A 16,764-nucleotide genomic window follows, 5' to 3' on the forward strand; every position below is an offset into this window, starting at 1 on the left:
TCAGGAACAGTGAGAGCACATGGGCCCCCTCTAATAGACTATGTGGTCACCACTATTTTTTCACTGTGCTCCAATCCTCTGCCCAATATTAGGCGTTTCCTCTGCCTGATAATTAAGCTTTTATTCAAAGAAAGGATTAAAAATGGTCAGAATCATGACTCCAAAAGAAATATTCATTATGGCCTTCCCACTTGTGCCCCTATATGTCCATAATGGACACAAAGGGCCTCATTACCTCTTGTACCTTTGGCTAGTACTTTTGGCAATCCAATCCAGTCCATTCAAATGGCAAGAAGGGATCAGAATGAAACAGAGAGCAAGGCGTCTCAGCTGCAGCACCCAAGACACACGAGAGGATTATTGGCTGCTGATGAAAACTAGGCATGAGGGTCTTCTTATTTCATCCCATCATAAGGTATATTTTAATTTAGACTCAAAATAATAAATGTTTCTACAAAAAATGGGTTCAATGACAAACAAGTCAAAGGAAACGCTGCTCCAGCAGAGCCACCAGGGCAGCACAGACACTCAGGTAAGACGGGTGGATGACCTCCAAGGACGACGGGCAACCTGTGGTCAAAGGGAACGAATTGTGAGGTTGCCTCACTATGAAAGATCCTTCAAGCAAGAGAGTGAGGATATACTGTAACGTCCCCAAACGGCCCTGAAGCAAAAGTGGGCGAATCAAAAACTATTGCTACAAAGACTACTTCACGGGACAGTGTCCATAACTGATACTTTTCTTACTAACGCTTAGGTTATCAATGCACTGAAAATGGCAAAGATGAATTCAGGACCAATAAATTGTACCCAGATACCTTACAGAGGATGGGTTGTCAAACATTCCCACAAACACATTTATATTTATAAATTCTTAAGTAAAATAATCCTTTAAGCTATCAGTCTTACAGGCGCCCTTATCGAGCACTTCTGGTCAAGAGACTAGGGTCTTGAACCATGATAAAGTGAACTGACTACCAATTGTCCTTAAAGCATAAAAGTCGCTTCAAGTATCTAATTTGAATACCAATCCTACCTTGCCCATTAGAGTCCCTTGTGGGTTACATTTTAATTTATCCTGAAGAAAACCTCTTAGCCTGGGAAGACACAGAGACACATTCACATGTATGGAAAATGAGGCATAATTTCCTCATTCAAAGTCTGCCAGCTCGCTAATTGCACAGTTGGAAATACAACTCACCCTCTGACTCACAGACTCTGTAGTGTCTATACATGACCCAGCATTAATATTTTCCTAGCAAGAAGATGAATTGTACTAAGTAGTAAATTTACATAGAAACAACACATCAAGCAATATTCAAATCGTTCCTTCAGATTTATTGTATCGTGTCTGTATGTACACGCACACTGCTTTAAGGAAAGCGTTTCTCATCTTCACCTCTACGGTCATGGTTTGCTTTGTGGTTACATGTACACATGAGCAGAGGTGGGAAGGACCTAAATGGATATTTCTTTGAGTGTGAGATGCGCTCTGAGTACGTCTTAGCTCCTGTCTCCCTCACCTTTCTCTCAGGAAAGCCCTCTTCCAGGGCTGGCCACCAACACTTCTCGTTTCCCTGCAGGAAGCCAAGTTTCTCAGGCTCTTAGCAAATGTATGCACTGCTGATCCTGCACTTTGCCCTGACCGCCCTTGCCTTCCTGGTTCACAAAGAGAAACTCTCACTTATATTTCAAGTTCAACGTAAGTGTTGTTGCCCCATCTGCTATCCCTCTTGCCCTGAATGGTCACTTCTTCCTCTGTGCCTACATTATGTCCTGGACAAGGAAATAATCGAAGGTCTTCTTACACAGTATTATATTTAAACTCATGTTAGCAACACATATTCTAGAGTTAGAATATGTTTCAGTCTAACATAATGTCTATCCATTAGGTGACCCTGCATATTATACTTAACTTCTTAAAACCTCAATTTTACTTTCTGTAAAATAAGTTAGTAATGAATTGAACCCAAAGTGTTAACTGTGAAAAAAACATGTGGCTTAATTAGTATGATTCCTGGAACATAAGATTTATTTTAGGGTACAAAAGAGACCCCATATCAAATATAGTTTAAGGAGACCATTTATTAAGTCCTCAAAGAGACAAAGGCAACACAAAGACACAGAGTCATCATCGGGATGAGAGGACCAAAACAGGAGGTTAAAATGGCATCCCAGGATTTGTTGATCTACCAAGCTTTATAAAGAGCAAGGTGGGCAAAGGAAACTCACAAAAGCATCAGTACAACTACAGATGGGATTACAGAGGCCGAGACAGGACCGTGATTGGGACGCAGACATCTTTAGACAGAGGTGTTTACAAGATTGGTACTGGGTCCAGACTGACAGGGTGACTCATGACTGTGTACCCACCCTAAACCATTCCCAGAATGGTGACTTCCCTCAAGGACACACCTAGGCAAGCCCCCTAAGAGGGATGGAGGCAGTTCACCCTCCTAGGGATTCTGCCTGAGGGTAAAGTGACCTCCATCCTTGGCTACTGATCAGAAAGCATTCAACGGAGGCTCAATCAGTGTGCGGACTCTGCAAATGGATTCTGGCTTGCCCCTGCCATCCACCACCCTTCGCAAGCCAGGGTGTCAGAATTAAAGCTCAACTCAGATAGAAATTGTATTAAACATGCTCGCTGCTAGCTAACTATCATGTTAGCACCTATAACGATAATTTTGCTGTTTATATGACAGTGTTCCCTTATAAACCTGAGAATTGCTTCACAGCAGATATATTATCCATGTAATCTAAGTCCTTTATGTCCAATAACAGGCTACCCCAGAGTAATTCTTTTTTCAAACAGCACAGCGATATTTGGCACATTTACTCTCAGACACTCACATGCTCTATTTGGTGAACCTGAGCGGAGGCAGGCTGGGAGCTGAAGCTGTTTCCCTGATTGTCTTGTCAATGGGCGTCTGGTCAGGTTTGGCCCGTGAATGGCCCAGTCTAAGTACCTCTGCTTCCTGGGATCCAGTGACTTTGTCTCTGCTCTTGCGATTTATTGTTCAGCCCTACACAACTACACAATTTCTGTGGTTAACCTTAGGTTTGTTTCGCCTCTTCTGAATGTCTTTTTGCCCTTCTTTCTAGGTCTACTTGTTTATATAAAATTCTCCATATTAGATTTCTTCTGCTGTTTTATCTCGCAGAAATGTCTCTCTAGATGACCCAACATTTTTTTTTTTTGGTACAATGAATGGAGCAAGTTTTTCTTTTGTTATTTTCTAAAGGAATGCAGATGACCTTTATAGTCATAGAGATCCACAAAGCTTAAGAGGAGATAAAATTATTTGCTCTGGGTTCTTGTGTAAGATCAAGGAAAATCCTGTCCATAAAAGCATTTTAAAACTACAAACTGTTACAAAATACAAATTTTTGTTATTATTTTTTAATTACAAATGTGAACCTAGCTTCCTTGTTTTATAGGAACAATTTCCTTTCTTTCTTTCAGGAACAATTTTCTGAAAATACTAATATCTTCCAATGGCAATAGGCCTGTAACTTATATGGCAGAATGAAGGGGAGCATAAAGTCAAAGTGGCCACTAAATCTGATGTAAGATGAATTTTATTCACAGATATTGATGAAACTAGTGAAATTTATTTTTTTTCTGAAGGCAAGGAGCTACTTGGAAGACAGCCGTTTTAGAATGCGCTCTTAATTTTGCAAGTCAGCTTTCATATGATCATCTATTAGAATTCATGCCATGATGGAGAGTATTATCCATTTATTAGAGAAAAAAGCAAAAAAAAGAGTAAACGATAAAAGCTGACAGCAAATCCATGAGCAATACATCAAAATTTTAGGTAAATTTGAAGTGTGTATTAATTAGAATTTTTACAAAGTATCTGCTCACAGTAGAATAGTTAAGTGATTGCTAAAAATATTATTTCAAAAAATCATTGTCCTAGTTACCAAGTACTGCTATAAATAACTGAAACACAAAAACTAACAAAAATTACTTTCTCCCAGTTTAACCAAACCAAATTCACTGCCAATAACAACTCATAATGATGCTACAGAACAGTGTAGAACTGCCCCAGTGGGTTTCCAAGGCTGTAAAGCTTTATGGGACTAGAAAGCCCTGTCTTTCTCCCTTCGCGTCACTGGTGGCTCTGACCTGCCCACAGTAGGAATCCCAGCCCAATGCATACCCATTAGGCCCCCAGCGTTCCAGAGGGGACTCAGAGGCTTTCTCTGTGGGCTATGGAAGGAGGCCTTGTGTCTTTCGACATTCTACTGCTCTGCGCTTGGGTGATCTTCATGTGGCTCAGCTTCTCTGTTCTGTATCTCCGCTTCTCCGTGGCTAGTTTGATCACTTTTATATACAAAAAGAGGCTGCATCAAGACACACTGAGCCTAGTTACCATAACATACACAACCAATTCCAAACGCCATCATAGCTCCAGGCATAAAACCAAAACCAAATCCACACCATGGAGCAGATTCCCAGGGAATCCAGGGCGGATGATCCCTTCAGGAACAGGGGTGTGAAGGGTGAAACTGGGAGGGTAGAGGGTGAGTGGTGGGTTGCAAAGAGGGAACCAATTACAAGGATCTACATGTGACCTCCTCCCTGGGGGACGGACAACAGAAAAGGGGATGAAAGGAGACATCGGACAGGGCAAGATATGACAAAATAATAATTTATAAATTATCAAGGGCCCATGAGGGAGATGGGAGCGAGAAGGGAGGCGGGGAAAAGGAGGACCTGATGCAAAGGGCTTAAGTGGAGAGCAAATGCTTTGAAAATGATGAGGGCAAAGAATGTACAGATGTGCTTTATACAATTGATGTATGTATGGATTGTGATAAGAGTTGTATGAGTCCCTAATAAAATGTTTTAAAAAATAGAAATATAGCTCCTGGACAAAACTTGCATCGGGTTTCCGAGGTTACCATCTTTCCAGAAACAGACAGCCACGCCTTTCTCCAGTCGGTTCCTGATGGATTCCAGTGGCTGACCTGTCAGTCAGCAAGCAAGCACTTGGCTACTTTGTCACTAGAGCCCATCCTACAGTCACCTCACTCAATGCCAACTCACAGTGACCCTATAGGACAGGGGAAAACTGGCCGCTGTGGTTTCCAAGGCCTCATCTTTCCTCAGCGTTTGAACTGCAGATCTTGTGCTTTCAAATTGCAGACCCAATATGTATGTAATCTCTACACCACCAGGGTCCTCCTACAAGCAAAGCGGTTTAGAATTACAATACACATTTTGGGCCAGGATTCAATGTTGTAACAATCGTAGTCCAAAAGGAGGGCTGTACTTCCTAATGTGAGTCCAAGTGGTGCTGTGGGTTAGATGTGTTAGGTTGGGTTGCTAACCACAGATGGGCATTTTGTGGGAGAGAGTTGAGTGAGTCAATACTATGTGCTTCTGGAAAGATTTACAGACAGCAGGGACCCCAAAATGACTGTGTCAGGTGGCTCTGGTGCTGTCATCATGCCACAAAACGAACCTATCAAGTTACACGGTAAGCACTAGGGGTATCGTTGGGATTACCATGAGAGAAAGAGAAAAAAGGAAAGTTGAGCAGCTCATGAACCAATGATTGCTCTGAAGCCCAAGCTCTACCATAAGCAGCGTCATACTGAGAAAATACAAATGTAAAAGACTATCCAGATGTGTGGGAAGAGAAACACCAAAGACTGATGAGAAGACCCCACAGGCGCAGTGCCTGCCTACCTGCTGGACAGGGAGGGGCGGTCTCGAGCTACAGTCCTTTTCAATATGATCAAACAAAAACAAAAAGAGACAGCGGGGAAATGGGAAGTCCCTCTGCCCAAAGGCCATGCCCAGGGAGAAACTAAAGAGGAAAAAGAAGGAATGAAAAAAGATGGTTACTCAAGTTTGCTTTGTTGGGGATGGCTTTACATGGACACCACCAAAGTATGAATGATTCATCAGGCCTATGGGCTTATGTTTCAAGAAGGCACATGTTACGCCCCCTGAACTTAAAGCCTCCTTTTGCTTACCAACACTTGGTGTGAAGAACTCCTTATCCCCACTGTACACAATGTTGAGTGCTATTACCAAAGGGACTATCGTTGAAGTTAGTGTGAGCAAGCGGGGTCTGGTGACACAGGAGGCAAGAGGATGTGGGGAAAATATGCCTAGGTTCCCAACACTCCTGAAAGTGATGGCTGCACAAATGCAGTCCTACTGGTTTGCTGGCCCTTCATCCGAGGACCCCCTATATTTGGGAAGATGACAGACGAATCATGAAAACCACGATTCTTACCCTGTGTTTCTGAGTCCCACCCAACAGTGTGCGTGTCTGACATCAGCAAGAAAACGATTTATAAGAAAAACAAAACATTAAAATAGTCCAGATGATAAAGAAAAAGGTTTACAGACTGGGAAACTCGAAGGAGCAGGTCGACTCTGTATCCTAAAGACGTTTCTTTGCATGAGTCAGAATTGTTTCCATAGCAGTGGGTTTGGGTTTTTGTGGTTATGATTATTATGAGTAAGATGTTCTCATTCGGAAAATTGAACAAATATATACAAGAATTCTCTGTGCTACTTTTGCAAATTCTTATGAATTTAAATTATTTGAAGTTTTTTTTTAATGCAGTGGACCAACAGATAATAGTTTTTGTTATCAGTTGCCATCAAATTCAGTTCAGACACATGGAGAATAGAAATGTTGCCCAGGCTTCTTCTCAAGGCTGTGAGTTTTTGGAAGACCAGTAAGCTTGTCTTCTGAGGTACCTCTGAGTGAGTTTGGACCACCAACTTTTGGGCTACCTGTCACATGCTTAACTATTCGTACCACCTAGGAACTCCGAAACAGATTACCCACATAAAGAATCATGAAAGAGATGTCTCTAAAATGAGCCAGAGACATATTTAAACCATAGGTGTATGAATGGATTGGAGACTCACATGTGATTCTAGCCCCAATCTGAGAAGAGTTCATTTTTATGACATGGATCCACTCACTATTCAACATCAGACGAGATCACTGAAAGAATTGCATCTGGGGTCTTAAAGGCTTGCCTTCCAAAAAAGTAGCCATATAAGTGAGATAAAATTAAGTCCATATGGAAGAAGCACACCAGCTTATGTGATCCAAGGATTGATCTGATAAATCCATATCTAAAGGAGGGAATGGTATCAGAGCTTAAATTCTGAACACCCAGTTTGCCGAAGGCTATGGATGACAGTGGAAGCCCAAAATCAATTGTCAGGGACCATACATGATTTAAGGCTCCAGTGAATACCCTTAGACCATCATTCAGGTGTGTGAAGATTTTGCTATCAGATAGCATTGTAAAGCAGATTATAACAGATGTTTCACTCACTCACTGCCATGAAGTCAATGCTGACTCATAGCAACCACCTGTGGGTCTCTGAGACTGTAACTGTTTATGAGAGTAGAAAGCCCAGTCTTTCTCCAGTGAGGCTGCTGGTGGTTTTCAACTGCCAACCATGCAGATCACAGTCCAAACTCCTAACTACTACACCACCAGGGCTCCTTAGTTAGGCTTAAATTTTATATCTTATCATTTGATCTTCCTTCTGACCCATTTTAAAGTTGTTTCAGTTTTTAATATTTTCTGCTTTCTTTTCCACTGAGGTTTTTCTGTATGGTTTGGTCATGGTTCCTGGCTTTTTGTTTATTTTCAACTTATTGGTGTTTTAAATGATTTTTTGTATATGACATCCAGGCTAAATAAATCTGTAGGGAGAGTCACTGGATTGATAATTACCTAGGAGCAAGGCAGAGGCGCCTAGGGGGAATGGAGAGCTAACAATGTGTACAAGAAGAAAGTGTTCTGAAATTGTGGTGATGATTTCCCAACTTTTCTTAATATAATTGAACAATTAAATTGCATGATAAATGAATTATGTACCAATAAAACTTATTTAAGGATCCACTAACGAGATGAGAGTAAAATCTGAAAGTCTTAAACGTACTGTCTAAATTCAATTGGAATGTATACAACTGCTATGTAACTAAGATACTCAGATGTTTTAATTACTAGACAGACATATATCACCAATTGGTTGTGTTGCCATTGCCTTTCTGATTTTCTTTACTGTTTCAGAGATGTGCTGTGGTCCTTTCTGACCCATCTGCTGTGTAGCTGAGGGTTTCGGGTCATTCAAACCTCCCTGCTCCAGGTGAGTCTTTCCCGTGCCCGTACGAGGTTGGCGAGTCATCGGATCCTCCATACTAGCTTTCAGAATGGCAGAGTATGTGTTCATTTATGAGTCAAACACCAGACCCGGCGGCCAGCTTGAGGACTCCAAGCAGCGGTGCCGCCAAGACTCCTTCATGTGATTTCAGGTGTCGTGTGCTATTTAGTATGAGTTGGGAGGTTAGTTGTGGGGTCTGGAAACCCTCCAAATGTTTCTCTCTTTTTAACGATGATTATATCTTTGCCACTTCAGTTTATGAAAGATCTCAGAGGAGCACCCAGTTATGGATCGAATGGGAGATCGGTATTAGTTCACATGAATTTGGCAAGGGATTGGCACATTGGAAACTGCCCCTGTCCCCTGATACACCCCCTCCTAACCAAAGACGGGTGTGTTATTCTGAGACACTGGGGCTCGGAGCCTGCTTTCACACCAAGGAATGATACGAAGGGTGACTCAACGTCAGGTCAACCAAACATGGCAGCTCAGGTTTGTCAGCGGAAGTGACTTGCCCCGTGTGCAGACGCAGCTGTGCCACAGCGAGAAAGCAGGGTCCCAGATCTGCAGCATGCCATCCGGTGAAAACATGTCCGTGCCGGGGTCTCTAGGGAGAGGGCCTGAGACAGTGGGTGGGTGTGTGGTGACAAAGGGCAAGGCGATATACTGCTCTAAATGGTGAGGCTGCTTTCTTCCTACTGTGATTCTCTCTCCTGTAGCTATACAAGCAGATACACATATGCACTCATAGACCCAACCTCCCACATATATATTTAGAGAAAAATTCTTAACAGTCACCCTCGCATTCCAAAACCTGCAGAGTATCTTATATAAAATATCTTCCTCCCATATACTCTTGCCTCCAGATTATTTCTAATAACTAATAGAATGGGATGCTATGTAAGTAACATTTTTACACATTCTCTTGAGGGATAGCTACTATGACTATTTTGTTGGTTTCTAGAAACTTTTTTTTAAAAATGTCAATCCTTGGTGAGTTTAATCCCCAGAGGCAGAACCTAAATAGAAAGACCCCACTGAGTGAAACCCCCCACCCCACCCCCACATACTCTCTCTCTCTCTCATATATTCACATATATATGTAGCTACATATATATAGACATGATTTAGAAATATATATGCACACATAAAGAATGGTGGAAAAAATATTGCTAAAGAATTATATCAGTTTTTCTTAAGCAAAAATATAAAACTGTGAAATTGTTTCTCAACCATCTCGCTAAGCCTTCCCCCAAAGAATTCTGCACTCTGATTTGTACCATGTCAAAATGACAGTTCAGCATCCCTGAGAGCCTCAAATCATGTCCTTTTAAGTGTTCTTTGAGTTTGGGGAACTGAAAGTCGTTGCAAGGGGAAAGTTTCAAGCTGTAGGATGAATGGGGTCAGTTCTCCCAATGAGCTGCCCATGGAGAGCCCTGTCTACAATTGAAGATGGAACAAGGAAGCATCTTGCCGTGATGGAAAAAGAATTCCAATGCACTTTTGCACTTTCTTAATATTTCTTTAGCAGAAGCCCCTGTGATCGTCCTGTGCCCCTTGTAGAAACACTATGAAGATACTCTTGGGGATAACCCCCCCAAAAAGAAGCCATCAACTTTTGAACTCATCTCTCGCCTCTCATTTTAATTGGCCTAACAGAGGCACTTAGATGGGAGCTTTTCCCTTTTCTGATTTTTGGAAGGCATTCTAAAGGGACTAAGAGTCGTGTATGGTTGAGAAAAATGGTCAGTAGTCATCCACTGTGCACAGACAGATGTCTGCAAGGACCATGTGCTTCCGGAAACTACAACCCTACCAGTGATGTTTCTTGATGTTCTCCTCTGGGTGTGTATTCATGTGCATGCTTCACACTGTCTGATAACACCAAGCAGGCCTTGAGTGGCACAAAGTACTCATTCAGTAATCAAAAGGTTAGTGGTTCAAGTGCACCAAAGGGTGTCTCAGAAGAAAGGTCTGGCAATCTACTTCGGAGAGATCACAGTCACTGAAAACCCTGAAGAGGACAGCACTACTTTAACACACACACAGGCTATGAGTTAGATTTGAATCAACTGCAACTGATATTTGTACTCTTAATGCATTGGGTATGTGGTCTCTTCCTGTCAATTCATCACTTACCGTAATTACTGAAGCTCCTACGGAATGTCAGCTGCTATAAACATTACCATTGTCTCCTTTCTTCCTTGTAGGCTCATCTGCATTTGAAACCAGAAACAGGGTGCCCATTGGCTATACTGATCCTTTAGAAGCCTAACTGAGAAACCAGCATCATACAATTTTGGTTAAGTCCAAAATAGAAATGCCTTCTCCGTTCCACCAGATGGCAGTCCCACATCAGGACGGATAAAGATGATGTTGGTGGGGGAATATTTGGGAAACAGAAGGATGCAATTCTGGTATATTTTGAAATGGGAAAAATTGACAAATATGCAGAATGCTCCATACGAAATGAAGTGTTGGGGTTTTGTACAAACGCATCACAAGTGTTCTGCGGGGAAAAAAAGCCAACAATTGGAGCTGCCGGAATTAAAAAACAATATTTTGATGACTAACCTAAACTTTTGCTACATGACATAGCAAAAATGGAAAACAAATCTACCAAGCACAGAATGTGTTCAGGTTTGAGGTTGTAGTCACTAGCAGCATTTGATTTCTGTCCTAAATATGCTTTTGGCTTCCGAACTAAAACTACTATAACCTTGTCATTTGGAAAATGGGCATGACAACATGTTGTTGGTACAATTAAATGAGATGGATACATGTACAGGAGCAGGTTGTAAGAGATCATCTTTCTGCGGTGATAAAGGGATTCTAAAAGTCGATTTGCACAACAACATAGGGTGTGTGAACATTTTTCCATCTGTTGCAGCAGCCTCTACCACGCACAATAGCAGAGAGAGTTTTTGCCCAGTTCCCCTGGAAAACCCACTAGCCTGGCTCTGCTGCCAGGTCATGCTACTTGCTAGCAGTGAATCATGCTAATGAAATAGCATCTACTTCATGATGGATGCAGCCTCATGTGACGTCCATGCCAGTCTGGGAGCCATTCACTAGACAAGAAGGGGTGAGTCTTTTTCACTGATGGTCTTCTACCTACTGAAACTTGATGTTACATTGGCATCGATGGGTTCTGTTGCTTCATCATATAAGGACATGCCAGTTTACCAGGTTGAGGTGGTTTTGCTTTACCTTGATAATTGAGGTAGCATTTCCCAGCATGCTCCACACATCAACTAATGTGAACTTTCACCTCAGCTTTCAAGGTGATGCTTCATAAGCAGACTCTTTGTACATGTCTATGTACGAATCCTCATGACCTGAGCTCATCTGGTCAAAGTCAGCTCGAAGCACCTGGAGAGATGAGTGAAATCTTTTCCATGTAATACACGAGAGGGCTTCAAAACATTTCTGAATGGATTTTCCATTATCTTTTCATTCCATTTTTCCACAAACATTTTGAAGCTCCTCTGTATGTTAAGCATATCATGCTTATATTCTTATTTACCAATTTTCTTAGCTATAAGAGGAAGCAATTGATCCCACCATCCCTTGGGGCCCACGGGCAGTTTTCTGGAATCACATGCTTCCTTTTCAGTCATTTACCATCATTGCTCATGTGTCCAAAGAGAGTCTACCTTTGTTCCTGTGACTTACACCAGAGATGATTCATATTACCTCTGGCAGGGAATATGAATTAGAATTTTTTGCATTCTAAAATAATTGATCTTGCGAAATAAAAGTACAGAGGCATTCTGGGTAGTACATGATTTAGGAATAAATATTTCTACATCCTTCCCAGAACTTTGGGTCAGGCATCTTATTCTATTTATGAGTACAATCAATACATTAATGTCTACACGTATTTTTCAATTGCATCATTGTGCACACAAACTAAGGTCAATTAACTCGGCAGAGTTTGCTGGCATTGGTAAAATTACTCCATCATTATGCTTTTAGAAATAGGAACATACACTTACCATTCTGTATGAAGCACTGATAAATCATGTCTTCAATTTCCCCTGCACATAAAATGCACAAAGACTGAATTTTCCAGCAGTGGGATTGTATTATAACATAGAAGGCTATTTCACTTATTATGGATTTGAAAAACTCTCCCCAAAAATGTAGGTTTGTTAGACTGTTTTGCAATATGTTTTCTATTATCAAGGAGCTAAATAGGTCACAGGTTTTTTCTTTTTCTCCCCTAGCCCAAAGGGCATGTAGAAATTTGACCTAATTAAAGTTTCTGTAACGAGCTTTTTTATTAATTTTTCCACTACTTTGAATTTTCCCTTAGTTATGAAGTGTAATGATTTCTTTCTGATTATTTCTTAGGAAAATCTTCAAGGAAGTCAAAGTAGATTAATAGCCTTAGAAGCAATGTGGCACCTAAGGACTCTGCCCTTTCATTGTGAGTTCCCAATGTAATCTGCAATATCAATTTTCTTAGCTTTGTTTACTTTCCATTACTCATAATTGCTTCTTTTAATTGGACCAAGCTAGCCTCGTTGAGACCTCCCTTGAGAGTGATGTTGGCAGAAATGATTGGCAGCTCTCTCCCCCACACTAGGCAATCCTGAAATTGCAAATGTCAGTTAGCAGGTTTCTCTCTCCAGTGTTTGAGAGTAGGAGTCTGCATTTAACAAAAAGGAGTCTGGGTGCACATATTTCTGAATAAATGCATAGGAAATTATGCATTCAAATTACTGAATCAAGGGGCTGAAAGGAACAGGGAGAGGTCATCCCTGCCTCAGACTTCAGGTTCCTCAGCCACCTTGGACAGGTAAAACGAAATGATTCTGTCTACCCAGCACTCCGTTGTCTATGGTAGAGGGTGAGAAAGGGCATCATTGACTAAATTTGCAAGAACTTTTTCTATCATGACTTCCTGCAAGGAGGCTCGTGCTGGAGCTTCTCATCGGAAATACAAGTGACAGCACTCAGTCCCCTTCCTCCTTATCTTGCATGCCCAGTTAACATTGAGATGCTATTAAGTAGTGATAGATAGGGCGAAGGGAAGAAGGGATGCTATAATTGGCAATAGAGAGTCTGTAGATGCCATGACCTCAGGATCCCGAGGATTCACTTTCTATGCACTAAAACTGGCCAGGAAAATTCAGAACATCATTCTACATTGAGCCCCCTCCTCCGCCAACCCCCACCCCCAGTTCTCATTTACAAACTCACCACACACACACAAAACCCCACAACTTAAAAAGGAACTTATAATTCAATGAAAACGATATGATTAAAATATCTTTATGACAAATCAGCTGGGTGTTTTTTTAAAAGATACAACAAAAGGAAGAAACTGCATTGATAGCCTGGCTGTGCAGATTCAACACGCATTGAGAAGAAGAGAGGAAGCAACCCCGAGTAAAGTCCCCATAGGTGAAGGCTGAAGCAGAGAACTTTCTGGTAATGTGGATAAGAGGACCTGCCTGGTACAAAACAGAGCCCTGGTGTTCCTTTGTTCTTTTCTAAATCCCGGAGCAGAAGGAAGCCACGGTTATGTCTTCTATTTGCAACACGTCTCCAGTGTCTTCTCCGTGTCAGTCACTGTTCTGAGTGCTTCTCAAATGTTATGTCTCTCATCTTGGAGGAGTAGGCCAGTCAGAGGTCAGGGGTCGGGAATATGGCCTCCATAACGCTTCCACCTGGGGGTGTTTGTGCTCAGGAATACAGATCTGCCACATCCTCTCCTCTCTGCCCCAGGGTAGGCCCTGCCCTGATCTGACTCCCAGGATCAATGCCAGTGAACGCATTAGCCTAGGGTCTTAAGGATGCTTCCAGCGGCGTGCAGACAGCCACTTCCCTTCACCTGGTCCAGTCCACCCTGAATTCATATCGAAATATCCAAGGAGCTCCCTCTCCCTCTTTGGGTCCTCATTTATCAGAACTCCTGTGGCCCAATTACCCACCTCTGGGGCCACTGAGGGACGTGCCAAGAACTGAAGTGGAAAGCAGGTGGAAGGGAGAAATCTCACCCCCCACACCCTTTTTTTTTTTTGAGCAGGTAGCTTGTGAGAGTATGGAAGTGAAGGTTTCATAGAGCTTCCTTCATTTCATCGTATATGGATGGTTCTTGTTATCTCCACTGGAAGCCACATCCATGAGTCTGCTATCCATAGACCTCCCGCTTTCTCAACAAGGCACTGGGCTACACAACTTAAATGCACCTCTACAAATGACTGATCTTTCAGAACCCGTCTTCCCAAACAGAATACCAGATTTCTCACCATCGGTTACTGTTCTTCAGCGCTCAGCTGCTAATGAAAATATTGGTGGTTGGAACACATCAGTTACTCCATGGGAGGAAATGACGTGGGGGTCTTCTCCTAAAAAGAACCACAGGCTTGGAAGCCACAAGGAGGTTCCACTCTGACACGCACAGTTACCAGGAGGCAGAATTGATCTGATGACACGGGACAACAACAGGGGGATTCATTACTGGAAAAGGTTTCTTTTCAAATCTAACGTGCAAATATAATTTGGGTTTTTTTGTTTGTTTGTTTAATGTCAATCCAATTTTCTATCCAATTTGCATTTTGATTTCACACTTTCGTCCAAAATCCAGTTCTCAATTGTATGAGTCTCCTGGATATTCAAGTAAAGTGTTTTATCATTACCTCAGAGTCTAACCCTGAAATTACCTGCCCCGTAACCAGAAAGAGGCTCCTCCACACATCTTCCATCTCTCCCCGTAGGGTGCACTGCACCCACCATGCTTACAGTCCTGGGTTCAACATTTCAGAAGCGTCAGTGATGCCCCCCATCCTTCATCCCCGATTCCTTTCCTCGCACCCACATGATGTCCGTTTTCTTTTGGCAGTCCTTTACATCTGTCTTCTCCATTAAAACCTCAGCCCTAACTTGCCTGTGGGTTTTGCTATACAGTTTCCTAACTAATTTACCCGGTCTGCATTCTTTCCTACTCCAGTTCCTCCTACGAAGTGCAGGTGAGCTATATTGCATTCCTAAAAGTACCTCTCTCCTCACAGTAGTCCTTTGCTTATAAATAGCAGCAAGCAATAAACGGAGAAGTTAATGGCCTCCACTCACTTGGAAGGCCATACTCCTTAGCAAGCACTCAAAGCCCCATGCAGATATTGATGAATCACAACAGTGCCTCGAAAACAGCCTCTTCTCCCTCAAGTTCTAGTTGGTATTTACCACAGATCTGTTGGCTCTTTGCCTTTATCCACCTACATGAAATCCAGCTACCTCATTTTAATTTACCCAAAGTTTACTTCTTTTCAATGACTACTTCAAATGTTTCCACCCCAACATTTCTAAATGACACTAAACTAAAATTTGAAATACCTTTCCAACATTTGGAATAGAGAATGTCTTTCCACTCTGGGAGGTATTCTGGTGATGTAGTGAGTTACATGTTCTGTTTCTGACTACAAGGTCATAGGTTCAAATCCACCAGCAGCTCTGAAAGGGAAAGATGAGCCTGTCTGTTGCCACAAAGATTTGGAGCCTCAGAAACCCACTGAGCCAGTTCTACTCTGTCCTGTAAGGTTGTTATGAGTCTGAATCGACTCAATAGCACTGAGTGAATCCCACACAGTGCTAAGGTGAACAGTTTATGGCACCTTAATTATATAGGCCATTCACATTTCTTCCCCCAAATGATTGAAAGAGTCTCCTAAATGTTCTACTCCCATCCTTCTTAACCATCTGAATATACCTCACAAAGGACCACAGTGATTATGGGAAAAATCTAATCTGACCTCAGAGCTCTCCTTATTCAATTCTTCCAATGGTTTCCCCTCACACTTGTAATCAAAGTCTTTATGATGGCCCACCTGGCCCTGGATGACTGATCTTAGCTCTGTCTCGTCGCTCTGCCTTCTCCAACTCAGCTTCAATGGTAGCCTACTTCTGGCTCCACAGCATGTCACACAAAAGTTCCTTATTGTTCTTATATAAAGAAGACCTTAAAGAAAATACTACAATTATACACTAATATGGACCATTGTATAAAATGTATTTTCTGTTACTTGTGCTGTTATTGAGTTTCTACTTCCATTCAAAGAACTCGTTCCGTGGTCATCCTGATATCTCACACTGGCACATGCTTCTTTATTCTGCAATATATTTTTTCATGGAAATTAAAATTATACTACATTATGAATTTGTTTGCCTATTTATTGCCTCTCTTGTTAGAATATAAGTTCGCTGAATATGGGAACTTAGTTCCATTAGCTCTTGTGATCTCAGTTCTTACAATAATGTGTGTGTGTGACTCAGTCGGTGCTCAATAGAGAAGGATTAATGAATGGATGGATCTGGCTTTTACTATATTAGACTTTATAATACAATCAGTTACATACACTTAAATCTCATCAATTAGAAGTAGTCTATATACAAGCATAAACACATGCCCTGTTTATATCCCCTAAACTCTCTAGCTTAGATCTACAATCAATACTAATGGAAACAGCAGTCAATGAATCGAAGGAAGTACTGCATCAGACAGATCAACTACAGAGACTTCTTTAAAGTGTTACAGAAAATCACGTCGATTTGAGGACGGAGGTAAACCTGCCCAGCCACGTTATGTCATTATG

At 41.8% G+C, this 16,764-nt stretch overlaps 1 protein-coding gene and 1 pseudogene across 1 annotated transcript in view; one reads left to right on the plus strand and one right to left on the minus strand.

Moving 5' to 3' along the window:
* Positions 1 to 16,764, minus strand: part of ADGRB3 (adhesion G protein-coupled receptor B3) — a 796,551-nt gene that overhangs the window by 622,316 nt on the left and 157,471 nt on the right. The gene's annotated exons all lie outside the window — the stretch shown is intronic.
* Positions 5,462 to 6,244, plus strand: LOC142453102 (ribosome biogenesis protein NSA2 homolog pseudogene; annotated as a pseudogene).

This window comes from Tenrec ecaudatus, chromosome 7 (assembly GCF_050624435.1).
Source record: "Tenrec ecaudatus isolate mTenEca1 chromosome 7, mTenEca1.hap1, whole genome shotgun sequence".
In the NCBI taxonomy this organism is placed as follows: Eukaryota; Metazoa; Chordata; class Mammalia; order Afrosoricida; family Tenrecidae; genus Tenrec; species Tenrec ecaudatus.